This window comes from Helianthus annuus, chromosome 5 (genome assembly GCF_002127325.2).
Source record: "Helianthus annuus cultivar XRQ/B chromosome 5, HanXRQr2.0-SUNRISE, whole genome shotgun sequence".
In the NCBI taxonomy this organism is placed as follows: domain Eukaryota; kingdom Viridiplantae; phylum Streptophyta; class Magnoliopsida; order Asterales; family Asteraceae; genus Helianthus; species Helianthus annuus.
The window spans coordinates 78,617,311-78,622,421 of record NC_035437.2 but is presented as its reverse complement, the minus strand read 5'-3'; the positions used below and the strand labels follow the sequence as shown (position 1 = coordinate 78,622,421).

Genomic DNA, 5,111 nt, shown 5'->3' with positions numbered 1-5,111 from the left:
TATTCTGCTTCCGCTGTGAACTATTATATTGTGTTGTTTGTCTATGACGATGCCAACTACGTCACTGTACCCCACACCGGGCCCACCGGTGACACGTGGAAATCGGGGTGTGACAGTTTTAAACCACGTTTGACTAAAATCACTAAGATATGCATTTGGGAGGGGGTGTGCTTACACCCGAACCCGGAAAATGCAAATATGTAAAACGATTAAGATATGCATTGGGAGGGGTGTATTACACTCGGACCCGGAGAATGCAAATATGACTCTTAACGGGCCGTTTTTGTAAAACGCCAAACTTGAGGACAAAGTCGAAATATAAAAGTAAAACGAAGTCTTGATGCATACCGGAAGGGTTGCAATAATAACGACTTCGGTAAAACACCCGGTTGATGGGTAAGGAGTTAAGCACATGAGTAGACCAAGAAACGGGAAGTCGGATGGAAAGTTAAAAGACTCGGGTTTTGAGTCATGACTAAAAAAACGACAAGATGATGTAAATAGAAATTTTGATAAATTATGTTCAACTAATTTAAAGCTGAACGGGTCGAACAAACAATAAAGTTTGACATCCATAAATGATAAAATTTCACATGAATAAGTCAAACGAGTTGAATATAATATAAGGCCGGATGGCATGAGTAAGCGCAAGCGGGATAACGGTAGCGTTAAAAGCAAAAGAATAATGCGCCCGGTAATGAGACACAATCAAATACGAATATATGTAAACTGGGTAATAGTGAGCATAAGATGAACCGACGCATAAATGACGTGACAAGTCATAAAGTCGGAAAATTTGTTCGAAAGAAAACAAATATAGCCTTAGACTACGGTCAAGGTCAAAGGTAACCCCGAAAACGGTTTTGGTAATTAAACCCCGTTAATACTAATACACGGGTAAAATACCGTTAGCGGTAAAGGTAACCCGGTAAATATTAGGATTTAAAATAAATAAACCTAATATTTAATAAAACGTGAATAAATGCTTTTAAGGAAATAAAGTTTATAAGAAGTCTGAATTAACGGGACTTAAAATAAACTGAGTCATAATTTCCCCGAACCCACTAAGTTAACTAGGAATATTTAACCTAGTTAATAAGTGGGAATAGTGTTAGAAATAGTTAGATTGTGGCCTACTTAATAACTAACTAAACTTGAGGGACCAAAGCTGCCAAAAATGAAACTTGTTTTATTAAAACATAAAAATCAACACATACCACACACTTAGTGTGTGTATATGTCGATCATCAGGAGAAGAAACAAGGGGAAACCCTTGTTCAACCTTAATCCATCAAATTGGAGGGAAAATCAAGACCCAAATCGATACATGAACATGAATAAACAATCACCAAGTCAAGGGGATCGTAAGGTATGTCAAATTTTTTATATTTATGAAGTTGGGATTCTTGATGAACTTATGAAAATCGAAATTTAAGCTTGAATGTTAGATGTTTGTATGAAACTATGATAAATTCATGGTTAGGAATGAACCCTAATCAATAATTTGATGTATTGATGTTCATACACATGAAATTGAGAATCACCCACATATGTGTTAGGTGGGTTTTGTAGAGAGATTAAGAATACTAGAATCTTGATCATGAAACGGGTGTTATTGATTTTTGTGAAACGAATTTATGTGTTGTTATGCATGCTAGATGTAAGGAACTTGAAAATAATGTTAATCTTGGCTAAGTAGTTAGTCATGAGCTTGATTGCTAGTAGTAAAAATTTCATGCCCATAAGGTGTTCGATGTAATGCCTAGGTGAACATGGTGAATTAATGTGTTTTGATGATAGTAGAAATACCTTTCACTATCATAGTTATTAATTATGTGAAATATTTAGCACATGGTTTATACATGATTGTTGCTCGAGTAGCTAAGCAAATGAGTATATTGAGTCCATAAGTATAATAGTCATAGTATTGATGACTAATATAACTATCTTGTGGATGATCGCATTATAGCTTGACTTTTGACAAGCTAGGTGGAAGCTTGAGAAGAAGCGGGTCAAGTGGAACGATTACGATAAGAAAAGCGTATTCGGATGCGAGGTAAGTAAAGCTTACACCTTTTTATGTAATACCTATTTGTTTTATAGATCATGGCGAAAATAAAGTCTTGTTTGAATTATGATATTCCGACACGACATGTGTGGTTCGGAACAAAAGACAATGTCCATAAACCATGTTTAATGGTTAAAAGAGAGCTAATACGGTTATTTAATCATGAAATGGTTAAAAGATAACGAGTTTTTAATGATTACATTATAAGGTAAACCAATGCAAATAATAAAGGTAAAACGGTGTTTTGGTCACTTGTTGACAATAACCGCTTGTTTGTGAAAGACACTTTATAGCGTAAGCCATAATGGGTTAAAAGGATTAATAAATGATTTATAAGAAAAACGACTATACGGTGTAAACCGGAACGAGCATATAGTTAGGATGGTAAATAATATCATCTCATAAAGATTCACGGTCATTTAGACCAAACAGGTCAAAAGGTGAAATTATCACTCTTTGATAATATTGACTAATGGTTTGTCGAGTTGTATGATTTTAGGAATAAATAGCACATGGATGTTTACATTGCTATTACTTAGCGGCCACTAAGGCAAGGTATTAAAACGGGTTAATACATTGATCTGAGTCAGGTATGTAAAATGGTTCAACTCATCATTAAGAACTTGAGGATTCTCTAGAGTTAAACAAGGTCAAAATTTGATATTGGTTATCTTAAAGATAAACCGAATAATTTAAGTTATAATCGTGGTGTTTTAGAAACATAATGATTTCTAAACAAGATTATAGTTAAAAAAATCAGATTTTTGGGTCAAACAAGTATCTAAAAGTCCTTCGTCGTAAATGAAGGACCAAAATTGACCAAAACGCCATTGTAGGCTAAATTGAACAAGTATCTTAATACACTATTATAATCGAAAATTATTGGATAACTGATTAAAATGGACTTAGGCCGTTACACCTTCTAAGTTTATTGTTGATCCCGTATGATCTTATGTTTTTATGCATAATGTTTTTTTTCATGTATTTCGTCTTCCAATGCCTATAATTTTATATGTGGATATATTAAATTACAAAGATATATTATTCAATACGTAGGAATAAAAAGGGAAGCTAAATGAGGCCGCTTTGTCTTTATGATGGGAACCATGTGCGTGCAGGTGATAAATGAAAGTTCGGTATTGTTTAGAGTTGTATGTCCACTGTTCACTTCATCACCGGTTTGTTTTCAATTTTTTGGTTGGTTTCTTCGTTTTATTTCTAAGTAATTAAAAGCCATTTGATATTAACTTAAAAGCATAAAAACCACCGATATTACTTTATTATATACATTTTATTATATGCAAGTTTATTGAATGGGCCAATAGACACCAAACATTATGTGGCCAAACTTGAATTTCGGGTTTAATCTTTTACTAGAGAATAGCATATCATCTATTGGTTTGTTCTTAGAATATAAGTAATACTTGAATTTTTGTTGAGTAAACGACTTTTACTCAAGAAGAAATCGGTTGTCGCTAATGTGTAGGAAGATCAAAACAACTCAGTTAAATTCTAGTGAAAAAAGAAACTGAATATACGTGTCTTCAAAGTCACAAAATGGGAGTTAATTTTTAGCTACTAACCATGATATGGAAGAGTGCTTTTGGTGAGGTATGCTTACTCTGTCCTTTTCATAGTTTCCTTCACTTTTAATGTTATTTTTTGATGCTGAATATATTTCAAAACTTTACCTTACAAGTAGTATTTAATTATTTGTCGTGTGGTTTTAGGTGGGGATATGCATATATAGTTTGATAATTATGCATTTTCATATCAAATTTTAAGGGAAAAAGCTCCCCGTTTGGAGACAAAAGGTTTTATTAATGCCTTGCTATACTTACTTTTTCATGATGTGTAAGGTGTTATTTTTGCAATTTATTGGGTTCCTTTTCCTGATGTCTCAAGTATTAAGGTTAGTTAGCAAAAAAAAAAAAAAAAAGAATATTTAGTTTAGAAGATTTTAATAATGAGACTTTTGGGTTGTAACTTCAAAATGATTTAAATAGGTTTATTAAGATAATAACTTTTATTTTGAAACATGTCTAATAAGCGGATGGAAACTTATTTATGTCACTGATGTTGCAAATCTTTGGATATTATGATTAATAATGCGGAATAGATGCATATGCTTATGTAGTTTATTAATTCGTTGGTGCATTTTGATTTCAGGGTCACAAATGCCTACAATAGAGACGGAAAAGGATTCTAAAAATGTATCAGGTAATGAATGATCGACGCCATCATGTTATCTATTTATTTATTTGCTGATTGTTGTTTATATTATGTTTTGGGGACATGATATGCTTCTTTAATGAAATTGATATGTGCAAGTTCAATGCTTTCAAAACATGTTATGATCCAAATTCCAAAGAAGTTGTGCGTGCTTTGTTATTGTTGTGAAATGTGCCATTTTTAATGGTTGGAAGTCGGAATAAGTTTTTACCATTTTAAATTGTGCCTTTTCATAGGAAACACTATGGGTAAAGACTCTCAACCTGGAGACATCATGGCTTTTCATGTGCTACTTTACCGAACCGGGTACATTTTCGGTACCGACTTTTGACATTTCCTATACCGGTCTGATCCGGGTATATTTGGTACCGGTTGGTACCGAGCTCATCCCTATCTTAGTTATTGTTAGTGATAGTCGATTATATGCTAGATTCTTGATGTTTTAGCTAGGTGTAGGGCGGTGCATATGATTATGTTTTTATCTAACGTGTTAGTTGGGTTGTAACGAATCAAGGGTGTTCGATTAAAAGTTGGTTTATCATTGTAGTGTTGCACTAAGTTCATCGGAATACCCCCGTGGAATCAAACTAAAGAAAACTTCTAAGTTGAGAGTGAGTACAAGTAATACCTTCCGAGTCCTTTTATTGTTTGTTCAAGTATGCATTTTCAGTTGTGAAAGTAACATTTTGTTGTTGATTGTGATTAAATGTATATGGTGCATTTTCAGTTGTAGACGTAACATGTTTTTTTGTTGATTGTGATTATATGTATTTGGATTTAGTCAAGCAATTTCGTTAGACAATGCTATAAA

The 5,111-nt window shown here is 33.3% G+C and overlaps 1 long non-coding RNA gene across 1 annotated transcript; it reads left to right on the top strand.

The window, feature by feature from the left end:
• The first annotated feature begins 1,270 nt into the window (after positions 1-1,270).
• On the top strand, positions 1,271-3,220 carry LOC118492462. The gene is made up of 3 exons (XR_004893875.1): positions 1,271-1,369; positions 1,970-2,056; positions 3,125-3,220. It is a non-coding gene; the product is annotated as an uncharacterized LOC118492462 (long non-coding RNA).
• The last annotated feature ends 1,891 nt before the right edge of the window (positions 3,221-5,111 follow it).